A 17,479-nucleotide genomic window follows, 5' to 3' on the forward strand; every position below is an offset into this window, starting at 1 on the left:
ATGGGACCTATAGATGAGAGGTATTTCAGCATGGGGGCACTTGGATGTTCTCATGTGAATTGTTTTTTAATGTTGATATTGTTAAGTGCTGCATTAATTTGATCATACTTACTACCCTCTCTCCACATGTCCCCCACTGCATGTTTTAAATAAAGAATAAACAGGTAGCGAAAGCATCTTATACATCATCAGTGACAATGTCATGGGCCACAGTCTGGAAGGAAGACACTGAGCTGGGGATTTTGGAGCACAAAATCCTTTTGATGTGTTCCCCACCCTCCTCATCTGGGGGACTCGTGAAACAAGGTGCTTACATTAAGGATGGCATCTCCACTGGGATGCCAGTGTGTGTACCCTGGTGAAGCCCACGCATGCTGGAGCCCTCACAATCTTTCCAGGGACTTCCAGGACTGGGAGCTTGGCATGGTACTATGTGAGCAAACAGGCGGCTAAAGCTCCTGCACTGCTTGTGGTAGGGAATGAAGACATCGTTGTCAGTACCCTCCAAAAGGCTGTTTGGTTTGGATCTGTCCGACGAAGCCGGAGTGACTGCTTGCAGCATTGCCCTTGCCAGATGGCTGCAAGGTGGTGCTCAGCTCCATGGCCACACTGGACCATGCCACGAGGATGGAGGGTGCTGGTGGCTCTGTGTCCTCCACGTGTTGTCCCTTCTATGGGAGCATTTGAGTGCTCTTGGGTATTTTAGAGTTCTATTGTATTGCTGCTGCTAGTCAGATACAACAGCAGCTTGCTGAACTTTGGGGGAAAAGCGCGTAAGAGGAGTATGGTTTTGGATGGTTTTGAGGGCCTTTTTTGTCATGTCCTTCGATTTGGCAGTAAAGCCACTTAAAAAAATGGCATCTGAAGAACTCTGCTGCTCATAAAGCCTCCCCAGGGAGGATCTGCTGCCTGTTTCAGGCCAGAAGAAGGACTTGCATGCTCAAATTGTTGCCATTTTTTTCCCCTAAAATTTATTTTTTCTCCCTTGTTGCCTCTTGACACTCCTGTTATATTCAAACTTGACATTTCAATAAAGGCTCTTTCAAAACAGAGTGAAAACAAGGAATGAGTATAAATTGGAATAACTTTATTCAGATGAGTGGAGCTGAGGGAATTTGTGCCAATGGAGGGCTGGTTGGAGATGGTGCGCTGTGATTGACAGCCTCCATCCACCCAGCGATCCTTCACAGCCTGCTTCTAACAAACCTGAGATTTTGTCTTTTGTTGGGTTGAACAAACCCAACACAAACATGCTGGTTATCAGTGAATTTCATCAGTAAATCCTTGTTGGTCAAACTACAGCAAAAATGGGTTTTGCTGCTGAATGGGGAAGAGACACAGTGGCCTCAAGGAAGATGAAAGTCAGCCTGGATATTTGGTGTCCACAAGTGTTGTCAGTGCTGGTTAAAAAATGAGGGGTGTAAGGTACTTCTCTCCAGAAGTCCTCTGTAAGTGATTATTTCCTGCCAACATCTGGGAAAGAAAAAGTTAGAATTTGCTACTCGATTGCGAACTGTGGTTTGGCATTGAGAAAACTAATTTTTTTTAAAAAATCCACAATCATAATTTTCATCTTTGAACTTCATTGAACTAATTCTACTAGACCATGCCAGTTTTGCATGTTTAGTTTTACTAGAAGATAAAAGTGAACGATGAATAATTCTGACTAGATATGAAAGAGGATTTTTCTCTCTTGGGGGGGCCCTGGAGGGAGGCTGGAGCCTCCTTTGCCGTGGTGTATCACACTGCCCCGAAGAGCTAAGGTGTTTTTTGCACAACTTAAGCTGATATTTGGTCTATACACCCTGCTCATCCATCGCATCAACTCTCTGCCAAACCTACTAAGCCCTTTTTTCCATCACATAAGAATTAAAGAGTTGGTGATGTGATGTGAGGAGGATGCATCTTCTTCACTTGCTGTTTTAGTTAGGAATGAATGCGGAACTGTCACCTTCAAATAAACTTAATTGCAGAAAACATGAGATATGTGGTCAATATGGGCCAGGTGTTTTGTCCTCTATTTCTGAAGACAGTATCTTTATCGAGGTCCCCAGCACACGGGTGACCTCGAATATCATTGAAAATATTGAGATTTATTGTATTTTTAAATTCAGTGACATCATTTATAACATTTTTAATTCTTCTTGTTGTCCCTGGTGTTAAAAGCGACTAGTTTTAAGAAACCCCGGGGACCCCTAAATACCCTTTTTTTTCTCCCAACTGGGATCTAGCTTTTTACCATTTCCTTAATGTTTGCAGCTAGAAATACAGCTTAAGTGGCATTATGCTAAGTAATTATTCTTACAGGATGTGAAATGAAACAAATTTTGCACAGCATGAAATTATTCCTGCCATGTATGGTGTTCGGTGGCAGATTTTTTCATTTGGACCGTAAACAAGGCTCAGTGGCAACGAAACAACACGGAGTGGAGGAGGGGGGAGCGAGGAGGAAAACACTACCAAAGGTAAGTCCTTGTAGCAAAAATATTTTTGGCTGGATCAAATATTAAACCTGCTACTACAAATTTCACGCTTTGCATTCCTAAAGCAGATGCCAAGTGATGATGCCAAAAATTAATTGGAAATAATATTGCTTGCCTTGTGTGCTCTATCCAGCAGAGGGCACAACGGATAAATGATGTGTGCGTTGCCCAATTCGTCGCCGCTGATAAGGCTGTTTGTAATTATTTCTATAAAAATATGTAGCAACATGCTTGTGTGCTTATTTACATTTGGGGATGTGGTCTGGAATGGAGGGTTTAGATTTATAACTATTCCTCCCTCCCCACCGTCAATACATAGGAGACTTTCATGTTTTGCCCGCTTTATGTTTTGTTGAATTGCTGGGTTTGCTCGTTGAAGTACGGTGAACTGGTTCAGTGTTTGGATGATAACTTGAATTAAAAATTCAAACCTTGGCTGCTGATAGGGAAGTGATACATCTTGTAGTATTGTGTTTTTCCAGCAGTATTTTTACATGGGTTTCTGTGAGTAAATATAAATGTCATTACAGAGGAGGGGGACGGGGGGAGGTTCAAGATAATTATAAGTAGAGGAATATTGTCCCTTTTATTCATGGAAGAATGCAAGTTGCTTGTTTGTATATAACGAAACAGTAATATGGAAGAGAAATTTTCCCATTAGTTTCACATACTATAGCATAAAGAATCTATGATTGCATTAGGCAGGAGATAGACGGGGAAAAGATGTAAGAAAAGTCTAAAGCAACACATTTAAAAAAAAATCTGCCATTATTTGCATTCAATGATTTATGCAATCAACAAAACAGACTAGGACATTGGGACACAGCATTGCTTTCAGTAGCGCAAAATGGATAGATATGCTTCTTAAGTGCAGTCCTTTGTATTCAGCAAACACATCAACCAGGAACAAGCATAACCCTTAAATCATCTGTCTGATTAGGGAAGAATTTTTTTCATAAGTGATACAGATCAGGAAAAAATGCTAACATGTGCTTCCCACCCAAATCCTGTTCAGAAAGCCCAATACTTCAAATTATTCCCACTCTTTCAAGCCCCCTTTGCACAAGTACAGATAAAGTGGGCAGGAAGGGAAGGAGACAGAAATGTATGCTAGAACAAATGCAACAGTGCAGTCTTTCTCAAATGACTGAAAAATATATTTCACGCTGCTTCCTTCCAGTTTCACAATATATAAATAGATGCTGCCTTGGAACAAGTCAACGTTTGATGCAAACAACCTCAGAGCTCAATCTGTGCAAGAAAAAAAAAAGAAGTCTGTTTTCATGTTCTAGTCTCTGCCTATCTTGTTTCAGGGTTATTGTTTAAATCAACACTTTCCAACTGTGTAGATTTTAGCTGGAGGTTTTTTTGCTTGCTTGTTTGTTTTGGAGAGGAGGGGGTTGTAATTTCCCAATGTATGGGAGATAAATGAGATGTTTAAAGCGCCTCAGTGGAGTGGCATAAAAGCTGGGAAATCAGAGAGATTGTAAATCTATGTTTGTTTTAGAAATAAAATAAAATAAATCAAGCAAGAGCAGGTTAGAGCTGCTAATACTGAGCTGATTAAGAGCAGCAGTTACATAAAAAGCAGCTAGAGTCCATATTGTAAGTAAGTATTACTGCAACCATGAGAAATGCAGCTCCAAAGCTTTTAAGGGCTGGTGTGGCGCTTTTCTTTTTTTTTTTTTTTATTATTATTATTTTGTGAATTAAGTGCTGATGAAAGGTATGGGATTGACAGCGTTGCCAACTCAGTGCTGCTGTTTAATCACAAAACCTATGGTAGTACCTACAAGACCTGCAGAAGCAAGTTGTCCCAGGCCTCTGCTGACTGTTTTTAGGGACACAGATCACTGAGTCCCCCAGTCCAGGCTGGTAGGGTCTGAGGTCTACTTGTAGATCTCTGTAAGGAGAAAGCAGCCAAGAACTCTTGCAATCCCAAGCCATTGTGCAATCATTGTTGGGTTGGCAAGGTTGTTCTTCAGACCCTAAATGCCTTGCACACCTTCTACCAAACTTGAGGCTGGTGAGAAGTGGAAAACCTCTAATGAGGCAGGAAAGCAATGGTGCTGCTATTCTGTTGTGGTCAACCCCAGACCCCCAGAAATGGAGATGCAGGGTCCAAGGAGGAGAGAAGGCTGCTCTTGGTCTTCCCTTCGGTGGAGTTTCATCCAGTATGTTGGAAATTTGCAACAGTGCCTTCCCTGTAAGCCCACTGGCAGGTGGTTGCTTTTCCCCATAGAGAGAGTAAAAGCTGTGGAGGTTGACTGAACCCATTACAAGGAAGTTTTTTGTCCACTTGGTAGGAAGAGGCTGTTTGCCCTCCACGGGCTCATGCAACCGGGGCCCTTGCTCTGGCAAAGCACTCCCATTGGCCTGTCCACATCCTTCATCCAAGACCTTCCCTCCGCAGCTCTCCCTCCAGCACCACCCAAGGTGAATGTCCTGGTGCCTGGGGCTGACCATCTCCCTCCGAGGTATCTGGGTCAGGGTGGTGGTAGTGGCTATTTTACCACTTACATGGCAATGGCAAGGAGGAATTCCCGCTGGGAATTCTGGAAATTATTGGATTTGGAGGGCAGTCAGTTTAGATTAGACTAGGTTATTTTTTCTGTTGTTGAAGTATTTCCTTGTGATGCCAGCAGCAAAATGGTTTGCCTCCTTTGGAGGATTATTTGAGCCTTTTAGTTTCACAGCCATCTTCCTTAGAGGTCCATTTTTAAATGGAAATGACTGTGTTCAAAATGAGAAGTCATGCTTTTGGTTTAAAAAACCTCACCCCTGAATTTTCAGACCTAAATTCTGAAAATATAATATCATAATAATTAGATGTTTGCTTGTGCATTTTTTTGTGCATCTCTAATGCATTTCTTGTGGTTGAAATGTCTTGAAATCATCCTGAATATAGCAATGGGTCTGATGTCTCAGGACTGTTTTTGATTTAGCTAGTGGCTGTTCAAAATGTCTTATGTACCTTTACCTACCACTGCAAATAAGATTTGAGATCCTTGTGGGAGACGGTAGATATGTTTCCCAGTCCTTTAATACTAGAGCAGAGAAATACAAAAATGTAGGAAGAATAAAAATCAGTTTAGTCCTCTCCAGGGTCACAAGCATCATGCTGCAAGATGGTGGAGAGGATGAGGATTTGGTAACATGACTTGTCTCTGAGCTGTTATTGCTGGTCCACACTCCCCCAAACTGCCTTGCTGCTCCTGTCTGCTGGGAATCCCTCCATGTCACTGCTCTCCCCCTCCTGCCCTGACCTTGGTTTCCTTCCATGGTTTCCAGTCATGTCCAGCTTGGGTTGGAAGGTGACTCTGGAAGGTCAGCACATCCCTGCAATAGTAACTTCACATCTCTGCCGTTTTTCCTTGAATTTCCTACAGTTGCCCCTGTTTCCTCAGCTTTACTGATGTCTCATGGAAAATGAGATCTATCCTGACCGGCCTCCTGACTGGGTCTCCAGGGTGGGAGCATCACGGCATGAAGGCACCTCTCCAAATCCCCCCTCACAGGTTGCCCTTTGCAGCTCAGCCTTTTCTTCCCAGCAGCCCAGGGAAACCTCTCCTGGAAGAGGACCCGGCTGCATCCCAGCCAGCACAGCTCCGGGTGATTTATCCCATCCCAAGGCAGCGATCCCAGGGAGACTGGGAGGATCGTGTGGTCAGGGGTCCTCTTCTCTTGGTCAGCGCTGGAGGGAGCCCAGGTTGCCAGCTCAGGCGCGGGCATCTGCAGTGTAGGAAATCCCACACAAGGTGGCAAACCCTTCTGCAGCTGCAATTTGCATTTTCTGACCACAAGCAAATAATACTGTTTAGCTCTCTTGGCATACGAGGTTACGAAAAAAGCAGGCCTTATACAGATGTGTATAAGCTAAATGTTGAAGTATGACTGAAACAACATTTGAATTCTAAAACCTGCTGGTATATTCCACTCAATACAAACATGCAACATCAATTGGCAGCTGCCTAGGAGAAAAGATATGAATAGAGACAGCAGGAATAAGTTGCAATGGACCAATTGAGCTGGTTTTAACAGGCAAAAATAAGCAAAATTGCTTCTTCTTTTGGCCTTATTCTCACTGCTCTGTGCTGTGGCAAAGTCTTGTACTAACTTTGCATGGGCCTAGCTGCTACACAAGGCAAAAAAAGAAGCTTCCTCTCTGTTATTTTGTTTCAATGGGACCAAGAAACCACCTTCTGTGCAAGATAGTGCCCACGAGTAGAAGAAAAAGGAGGGTACCTGCCCTGAACACTGCAACAAGCAGCTGGAGCAGAGACGTGGGAGGGAGTGATGCACAGAGCCTCCAGGGAGGGAAAGTCTTAGCTAATGCGTAAGAAAAGCAAGTGATCTGCAGTCAGTGATGAGGCAAAGGCAATTTTTGTGAGTCCCTCCTGTCCTACACGACTGCCTCCCAGTCCCTCTGAGGAAGGCTTGGTGGGCTGAGAGCTGCCCAGGGTTATGGTGAAGGTGTGCACTGAGCAGGCAGCCTCACAACCCAGCTCAGAATACCTGGGAGAAGAGAGTGACATGTCCTGGTGGCTAATAAGGACAAACTCAGGAGTGGGTGCATAAATGCTCCCCTGGTCTCCTCTGGAGCTCAGGTTTCACTAGGTGACAGGAAACATTTTCCAAAATCACAAGTTGCTTTCCATTGAGGCACGTTGCCGTAGCAGTAGCCTGACGGAAATTCATCAGCTAGCCCTGCAAAGAGATGTTCAAGGGTGCAGGGGTGGAGCAGAGCTTTGTGCTTGCGAGTGATACCTGTGCAGCGGGTGTCACCCAGGTGTGACAAAAGGTGTGCAAGGATAAGCCACACCAAGAGCCTTGCTGGGAGGTCTGGCGTTGCCTTCGTGCAGGTGGGCATCCTTGCCCACGCCTTTCTGGCACAGCAGCCCATACAGCATGCTCCCGCAGCTGGGCTCACGCTGCAGGCAGTGCTCATGGTGAGCGTCTCCCTGGCCTCTTTGGTGTTTGTACATCTCTAAGCTGAGATCCCCACAGATGTCGGAAATTATATGGAGCCAAAACATAGAGGGGATGGTCTTAAATGCAAAAGCCCAGCTCAAGGCATCTTTAAAGCACTAACTGCTGGAAGCTGAGGGACATGGCTGAGGAAGATTCCTCTGTGCTTCTTCCCTCACCTAATTTCTGAAGTGTGTCTGGTGTGGGAGGTGGGACAACACACGGGCTGGACACAAGACCTGACCCAGTACAGACCTGACCCTGTTCTTATAGCTGGTGTTAGCTTTTTTTGGTCTAGTCTTCAGGGTCAGAAATTCACTGAGGGTCTGCCTGTCCCTTGTTGTTTGACCTGTGGCAGGGGAGAAATCCCCACCTTTCCTCCCAGCAGAGGAGGGGACAGTGAGGTTGTGTCTCCCTCAAGGGCCAACCATCACATCCCTTTTCCCTTCGATTTCAAACGAGACTGGGCCAGATTGAAAGAACTGTAAGCACATCCTTGTCTCTCAAACCTTTTTGGCCAAGTCTGAGCCAACTTGGCCACACGCACGGGAAACCCGTAAGTGAGGGGATACCCCGTATTCTCACTTTGACATGACCAGTGCTCTGCGGGGGGAGAGGAAGGGCTGGGAATGGGCAGGAAGCATGCACCAGCACTGCACGCTGTTCTTCTGCTCCTGCCTTTAAGTCCCTGATATATAATCTTGGTCCTGATTTGGTCTCTACCTCATCTGGCTTGTGTAAGCTGCTTCCCGTGACCTTTCTTCGGCAAAGGGAAGAAGGGGGAGGGATGGGGGGCATGTTAATAGAGCCAGACCCTCCTGCCAGCGGGCAGAGGGTGCTCTTGCCTAGCATATCCCGCTCCCTCCGGATAGCCAAGGCTGTTCCCCTATAAACCAGCCCTTCCCACACGCTCGGGCCCAGGGATGCCCGAGCATCCCCGCTGGCCCAGCGCGCCAGCGACGGATGTGCTTCATTAATATTCCTGCTCTGGTGGGTGGGTGGAGGGAGCGCCGCGTCTAACCTACTTTATTCAAATAGAAAATGTGTGTGGTGGAGTGAGAGGGAGATACAGGCTCCGCCATAATTCCAGATTTAATTGGAAATTTAGTAAATCTGCTAAAATATTTAGTGGTTTCAATTTTTTCCCCTCTTCTGTAAGAAACAAAGGATCCTGGTTTATCATGTGTCTTTCAACAACTTTAATTTCATTTGTAGATTAAGGATGGAAGTAGCATTTCCACTCGATTGCATACTGGGCATTAAGAAGACAAAAACGTTCATTGTTTGCCCGAAGTCAGAGGGGTTTTTGCAGACATTAAGCTGTAGGTGGCATTCTTTATACCTGACATCAGGATGCTTTTGTCAGACGTTCAGTTGACAGGATTTTCTGCTGACCCTTTGGAGGTGTGTGAAGCGGTGAAAACAACCAAACTGTTTCTGCCAGGTGATGGGGACCCAGGGAGAAGTGGGAGAGTCTCATCCCAACCCACCAGGCAGTGGCTGCTCACAAAATCGGTAATTCACAGGTTGTTTTGAGAGAGCATCTGAGGGAATTAAACAGCAAAGATTTGGTGGCCTTTCCCATAACACAGTCAAAAGCAACCCTTGCCCAAGAAGTGGTCAATGGGACAATTTTTTTCCCAAACCCATGAATATCTCCTGAGGTTTTGGATGCCAAAGGGTTCCATGCTTACTTCTGCAAACCACTTTGTTGGTGGTGTTGGGGCCAGAGGTGAGGTTGGAGGATGGGATTCCAGGCTCAGACCCTGGCTGGGGCAGACCTAGGGAGTCACTGGGTTGTGGTTAAAACCAGAATCAGGCCCATGTCGGTGTAATGTTTTGTACCCATATGGGACAGGGAGTGACTATGCAGATAACAGAAGTTGCACTTCCGTGTATGTTTATAGAAATAAGCTCCTGTTTTGGCCTTAAATGTCCACCATGCACGGAAGTAGTCTCCCACCCAACAGCCCAGAGAAGTTTGTTGGCTCTCTTGCAAGTTTTACATGTTTTTTTTCCCCTGCTGGGAAAGATTTGTTCCAATGCTGGCCAAATTGTTCCCATGAAAGTTAGTGGGTGTTTGGCCCTTGGCTGAGATTGGAGCAGGGCTGAACAGGGTGTCTGTGTGGATCCCATCTCCTCGGTTTTGTTATTATTATTAAAAATAATCCTTTGTTTATATTTCTCTCTAAAACTCAGCCCAGCCTCTTCTGAAGCTATCTTTCTGTAATTCTCTTAACTACTGTAATGCAAACTCACCACAAAAGCTCCTCGAGAAATCAAGGCTTTTGTGAACACCAGGCGAAAGGAAGAAAATTGTCGCCTAACCTTTCAGCCATCCTCATTTTCAGGGGAGCAAAGGACAATCTCTGGAGACACAGGGTTTTTTATCTGTGGCAGTTAAATCAGATTTATTAACATGCCACATTATGAAGGTGGGAAGTAACATTTGTTTTCCTGGGTCTTTAGGGAATTTATCCTGCCATCATTAAACTGGATTTTAAAACACCATTTAATGTTTTGTTATTTTTCCAGGGTGTTTTTTTAGCATCCAGTGTTAATCCTGCAATTGGAAACCACAGTGGATAGAAGTACTGTGTAACTTGCTTCCAGAACAAATAAGGTACAGCAGCTAATTTTAGTTTTAGGTTTCAAGGAGGGGGAGAGGAAGGGGGTAAGGCAGCACCTTCCCTTTATACTGCGAGACAGCCTTCAAGTGCGAAAGCAAAAATTCCCAAGCTGAGATCTAGTGAATGTAGAAAAGGTTCATTTTCAAAATTGCAACAGCCTGTACTTAGGTGATATTAGAAGACACCATGACAGTAAAGTAGTTTTATGCATAGCGGCTTAGCTAACATTTTGAGAACTAGTTTAGTGAAGCTATCAGGTTTAAAAATACCAAGCCACAAAGTTTTAATGAAACTATGCTTGGATCAAAGTACCATAAAGAGCATCCAAGAACTGCTTAAAAGATCCTTGAGTGGAAATTAGAATGGATCTTCAGGATTTATTCTGTAAAGCCTGTCTATTTTGACCTTTTTTCAGTCTCATATTAAGGCTGCTGAAAGTGTGTTTTGTTTGGCTAATGCTTGGGACTTGCTGTAGCTATTAGGTCTGTTAAACTGAGGCTGCCACTAAAGTTTTAGTATGCATTAATTGACTGATAAGGACTTGGGAATCAAATGGCTGAAGGAAAGGGCTATCACACATTTTTTTTCCTTTGCTTTATTTCTCTTTGCACTTCATTTACATCCTGAGCCCTATTGGTGATCCAGATTTGAATAAAGCCACAGCTTAAGCAGCGATTAGATCTCAATAGCTTGGATTTTCAATGAAATTGTGGCATCATTTTTTACCATACGTACTTAGTAAGAGGTGTGAAAATTGACACCTGGTGCAACTTTATCTTTTAAAACACTGTTTCATTTTATGCATATATGTACACACGTGCACAAAACATTTGCAGATGCGCATCGATATATGTATATATAAAATCCTCCTGAAATTAGGGTATTAGTTGATAGGCCTTTGACTCTGTCAATGTCAGGGGTTAGTGGGAAACAAAGACGAAGCTAAAGCAAAGCTTTGCAAGAATGGAAAGAGATAAGGAGACCTCCCCCTTCTTCAGGTTAATTTTTTAAGCATGTCATCCAAATGTTCAAAGCAATGATCCTGTAAATGCTATTAGAAGAAGAAAGCCATCAAGAATATATAATGCAGTAAGGAGTTTTTTTCATCTGATGTTATTATCATTACTGTTATTATTATTATTTGGAAGCAATATGTTTAAAGTTCACCTGCTAATCCTTAAGCTGTTGATATGACAATGTCAAAAATGATGGGATTTGGTGATTCTCATTATTGTTATGTATTGTTCTTCACTAGCGTTCCATATTAATATTTATAAATGCCAGGAAAAGTAGTCTTTTTATAGACATGAGAGCTCCTAAACTCCATTTTTATTTTCTTTTTAACAAATAAACATCATATCCAATATAGATGATTACATTTTGTAACTAAAATTATTTCCCAAGCAATCCTTCTTGATGCTGATTGTTATTTTGTTAAACTTATCTTTCTGTGAGCAAGATGATAACTGTACATGTGATCTTTCCTTACCACCATTCACAACAATCCTTGTCCAAATTCAAATAAATACTGATTGCAAAGAGTGTGATCAAACTGACATGAATACTGAAATGGATTTGAAAATCCATCAAAAGGTACTTCAAGCACCATTAAAATAAAGCCAATGGCTGGGAAAGAATTTGGTGATTCTTGGTCACCTTCTTAATTTGACACCCAGCATTTCTAGGGGTCTTGTTTTTTCTCCTGTGTGAATTGTCCCAAGCATGAAGCCCTGAGGACCAGCTCCCTCCTGCTGGGTAGTTTGGCTACTTAACCATTGGCACATCTGTCACAGAGGAGAGAGGTGCCTAGGGTACCCTTCTAGGTCTCGGAAAGCCCATCCTGATGTCTATATTCTATGCCAAATTCCTCTCCAACCTTGGGAACTCATTTAGGGGAGGCAGGGTGTTCACTGGGGTTAGCATCTATCTAAGGAGACTAATTATCCTCTGACTGCTGTTAGCCAAAGAACAGTGAGGAATGGGATTGTTGGGTGGGAGAGACATAGGTCCTGATGGCAGGTTCCCACCTCAAGTTCCCTAGTTCCAGGGGTGCCTCACTCCTAAGCCACCGAGGGGTGCACAGCACTGCTCTGCCTGCCTCTGTGCTGCCCTAGCTACACCCAGCGCTGAATGGTGCTGCAGGGTGGCCCAGGCCATCAGGCTGATCCCAAAGAGCATGCAGACTTGGTGAATGCTTTTTGATAGACCATGCTAGAAGCTTGCCTGGAAGTGCTGAGTGAGGGATGTTCACCTCCCGCAGCGGGTTTACATAGTTATTTTTAACCAGTGCTTCCAATACTACAACAAAAGAGGAGGAAGGGGCGGGGCGGGGGGGGGGAGCGGTGGGGAGAAGAAACATTAATTCCTGCTGACCTGCACAGCTAGCTTATTTGGGGCTTTGTATCAGCAGGGGAAAAAAATGTGTGCCCCAATTACCAGGCAAGCAACCCAGATCGAGACTGCTTGTAAAACTCCTTTCCAAAACATTTGTAATGAGAGCAACAGTCACCTGGCCCAGCTTAAGAGAGTTTCCCAAAATTACCAGCACTGTGTGAAGCAGAAAAATTCTGCAAAGGATGAACATCTGCAAGGTTGCATTCAGCTGGTATAACCATCCCAACGTCCAAAGGCTTTGAGGACATTCTTCCACCCCAGCTTCATCTCTGCAGAGAAAGACATAATCTCCTTTTTGCAGTGTTCTCTGCTTTTTGAGATAGATCTCTGCATGGGCTCCTTTGGTGCACTGTCTGGGTTTGAGACTGGGGACATCAGATGGGAACAGAAAGAGGGGACTGTTTGGAATTTAGGGCAGGAATGAAGAGAGAAGATGGGCACAGCCAGGATGATTTATCCTGGCTTGATGCGTGCTGAAGGCTGCTGGTTGTGCGTAGCCTGATTGTGAGAGGGGTGAGGCTGCCTGGCTTTAATGGACCGTGCTGCTGCAAATACAGAGAGACTTGAAATGATGAAGAATATATTCAAGCTGGATATCAGAAGAGAGTTTGAGACTCTCAGACAACAGAGATTTGGGAATGGCCTTGGGGCAAATGCTCCAGCTCATTTAAAGCTGATGCTTGTTCAGCCTGTGAAATGGGATTGTATGACTTGGTTGCCAGGGAATGTGACGGGAAGGACTTGGTGATTAAAGGGGGGCCTTCTTGTCCTCAGATGGGTTTTAGGGTGTTTTAGTTTCCTGTTTGGTGCTGGAGGTGCTTCCCAGAAAGTCCTGGAGCTGCTGTCATGTTTTGATGACCATGGCAATTTACACCGCATTTCAGGCTTTTGGCATATTCTGGCAGACACGGATGAAGTGTGCCTTGGTTGAAATGTGTGCCTTGGAAATGTTGTCGGACTCTGCTTGCTGTTGATGTTGGGCTTGCTGATGATGAAGGGCTGTTGTTTTGGTATAATCAAATGCTCTGCCTTGACCTCTTGGTGGTCTGCACTGCTTTCCTATCCTCAATATATACGAAACTGGCAACCATTCATTTGAGCCCCTTCCCTGAACTGTGATCTCTAATGTAACATCACATACATTGCAAAAGGCCATTTTTAGCACTTCCAGAATTTCAAATTTGTGTTTGAAGTAGCCAATCCAATGGCTGCCTATTCCACTTTCTGTAATACAGACTGGCATCTTGGCACTTGGTTTGAGTACGGGAGTGTATGACATCATTTAAAGCAGGAGTTTGGATCTGATAACTGAAAAGATCCCCCCCTACCTTATGCTTGTTTTCTGCTGCAGGTTTGTATGGAGATACTTGTTCCTTTTTGTATGCCTGTCAGCTTCCCAGCCCCTCCTAAGCCAGTCACTTGTGGGATCTTGCAGACTTTTTGCTTCCTAAAGACTCCGGGTTTTCCCAGAGTCTTATATCATACAGTGTACTATACACATATATACCCTGACCTTGAAAGATTTCTTTCCAGACTGATTTCCCTGTTCTTTGGGTATCTGCAAAATCAGTGTGTTGCACATACAGCCATCAGTAGAAGAAATAATGCATCAGTCAATGCTGGGCAGTTAAATCATGCATTATACTACTACTGCCTGAGCAGACCTTCTGGACCAGTGAGCACTCTGTAAGCATTTGGTTTCCAGGTGCTGCTTGGTTGTTGATAGGTTTGCCGAAGAAGAGAACTCAGAACTCCTCTGTGCCCATGGGTCTGGTTTGAGCAGTCCTCAGCATACCTGTAAAACCTGCAGATGCTCAAGTAGATGCAGTTGCTGCACACTGAAGACCTGAACAAAATGGAACTGACCTTTGAAAAGGTGCTGCTATCTGCGTGCAGTGAAAACTCAGGGATGAACGCTCCTTTCAAAGGTATTTTTCCACTGCATGTTAACAAAGTAGTACGCTTTTGGGAACAAAAAAGAATGCTCCACACCCCAAGCACACAGCTCAGCCAAGGGACGTATTGTTGGAAGCCACTGTAGGATCAGACAGCCTCTGCCCTGCTTTGCACCTAGCATCAGCCCTGCTCTGTGTCAGGGACTCCTTTGCACCCCAGTGCTTTGAGTGTCCTTAGGGCTGATCTTCCATGTGCCAACTATGGCAAATGCAGCCAACCATCACTGCAAACCAGCAGCAGCACCAGGTGATTTGCTTCCCTAAGGGAGGGCAGCAAAGGCATTTCATCGCAGGGGATCCATCCTGCCACCTCATTTCCAGCAAAGGAAGTCTTTTAGTCCCTCCAGCCTGCAACTGGAACTTGTTCTCCAGCACAGCCAGCAGCTCTGTGGCAGACGCTGCTCTCCTTTTCTTCCCTGCTCTGCTGTTTTGAAAGGGTGGTTTGTAGTGCAGAAAAGACATCACAACCACAGACATTTCTCAGAAGAGTCTATGGATCTCCTGCCAGTGCTTTTCTTCCCAGGGACACATCTGCCAATGCTCTGCTAACAGAGGGGTTTAGGAAGCCAGCTCAACCATCTTGCCATTGCTCACGGTCTGACACAGCCGGCACGTGTTGCAAGGCTGCAAGGGAGGACATGCATGTAATGGAAGGGGGAAAGAAAGTTAACACGAGTGGAGAGATGGGGGGAGCTGCTGTCCAGGTTGCTCAGCAGAAGGCTCGCTCCCATCCAAGCAGGGCAGCCGCGAAGGGGAGGGTTTGGAAAGCCTTTCTCATGAGGGAAACTGATGCGCCCTTTGGACAACTTTTCTTCTTGCTTTCTGTGCTTACCATTTGTTCCGCCTATTCACAGGAGAGACTCAAGCAAAACAGAGACCTTTGTGTTCCTACCAGCCAGCCTTAACGAGGGGGGAGTTTCAGACTGGCAGTGGGGAGTGTGTGCTCACACACCATGGAGAGGAGACATGCACCACCAGGCTGCAGCAACACGGCCCAGCTACCCACCCGGGTGGGGAGAGCTGGGAAACTGAGGGCAAAAACTAAAAGGGGATTTGGTGCCAATCCACATCCTCTAAAGTGGGAGTTTCTTAAAGGTGATATTGGGAAATACTTTCTGCTTGTGAAGGTGCTGAAACCCTGAGCCAGCCCCAAAGGCTTATGGATTCCCCTTTTGTCAGAGGTTCTGCGCAGCACCTCCCAGGGGTGCTCTAGACACATTTGTGCCTCACAGCAGGTCAGTGACCTTCAGTCCTACCTGTCTGTGGCCAGGATGCCCATAAGCCCTGAAGGCACAGATTGCCAGAAGCTGGAAGCTTATTCTCAGGAAGCACAATTGCATATTGATTCTCTTCTTGTTCTAAATACTGGCCAAAGTTTTTGATCTGACCGTCAGTTGCCTGACCCAGAATGGTTGCTATGAAATGCAAAAATGGTTGATGGTTAAGGCCATCAGTTCTAGCAAATAAAAATGTGTTTGAAATCAGAATCACTCTGGGTGTAGATAGACCTGACAGTTCAGTCTATAGCAGGGCACCTTTAATGTGTCCTACTAGAAGACCGATGGGTTTTTTCTGCCAGTGGTTCAAATTTTGTGGGTTGGATGGTTGCCTCACACTCATTTTTCTCCTGCTGCTGACAGTGGACATTTCAAAGAAAACAATGATGATTTCTTGGAATAAAATTTGCTTGTAAAAAGAAAAAAATCTCAGAGCCATTTGCTGAGCTTTTATCATCACACTTGGGAGTAGAAAGGAAATTGGCTGTATGCTGCCTGTGAACAAAGTGCTTTTCACGCCTTTCTTGAAATCCACCCATGTTTGGCCAAGTTATCAGTAGTGTACATGTTCTTCAGAGGTTTGTTGAAATTTGGCTGCTTCATTTCTCTGAAGGCATGGTTTGCATAGTGCTTGCTCTGGCCCAAGACTGTTGAATGGGAGAGGGACTTTTTTTCCCCCCGGAACATGCCTGACTTAACACCCTCACATTGATTGAGCACATTAAGGTTAACCAGTGAATGAGCCACCGAAGGGACCAACCAATTTGTTCCATGTGAACAAACTGCTCTTCAGTTTTCTCTCCCAAGTTTCTTTTTTTTTGTAATATAAAGAAGAGTATCTTGGATAAAATCTGGCTGATTACAAACCTAGGCTACGAGCAAACTTAAAAGGAGTGTTAAAGTTGCAATATTGAGTAATCATTAGCTGAGGAGCTCTCAGAACTCATGCTGCCTTTGCAGGCTTAATTTGCCTTCCTACTGCCTATGGCTTATGATAATTGTAATTACCCAATCACACGATATCTTTTCCCACAGGATCCTTGCTCCTTTGCCACACAGGATGGACAAAGATCTCTTAACAGGCACCCAGTTAGTTTTTCTTTTCCTGCTTATCCATCACATTATCCAAAGCCAGAAGTAAATATGGATCCACTAATTAAAAGATATTTTAAACAGCAAAAGAATTTTACTTCTGATTTACATTGTATTTTAAGTAGGGCCCACCATGGGAGCAGGGAAGAGAGAAGGCAGCTGTAAAATCTGACTTTGACCAGAGTCTTAGCAACCATTTGTGCTGTAGATGGCCTCAACACTGTTTGCCTTTAATCATTTAACTTTTTATAGAACTGGAATGACAATATAGCACTATCTGTCTGGAAAAAGTCAACCCCTTTATTGCTTGAGAAGTGTTGCAATACAACGGTGATGGGGTCCTGTATAAACCAAGATAGGCAGCAAAAGTCTGTATTTAATACATGCCCAGCACACAAATAAAATGTGAAAAATGTTTCATTTTGGTCTTTAAGTAACAGAGAGTCGAGGAGGAGGTAGCAGGAGGCTTAGAATTGGAAAGTGATAGCTTTAGTAATGCAGTGCAATGATTGAAAATGACATCTTCCATACACCCAATTAAAATTCATACCTTTTAACCTTCGCAGCCATCTGAGATCTGTATCATTAAGACTGATTCAACAAGATGCCTTGATATTCTAAATTATTTGTATGCCTGGTATTCCAAATAAACATTTGTGAAATTCATTTCAAAAGATGTT

The sequence above is a fragment of the Falco biarmicus genome, chromosome 7, assembly GCF_023638135.1.
Source record: "Falco biarmicus isolate bFalBia1 chromosome 7, bFalBia1.pri, whole genome shotgun sequence".
Lineage (NCBI taxonomy): Eukaryota > Metazoa > Chordata > Aves > Falconiformes > Falconidae > Falco > Falco biarmicus.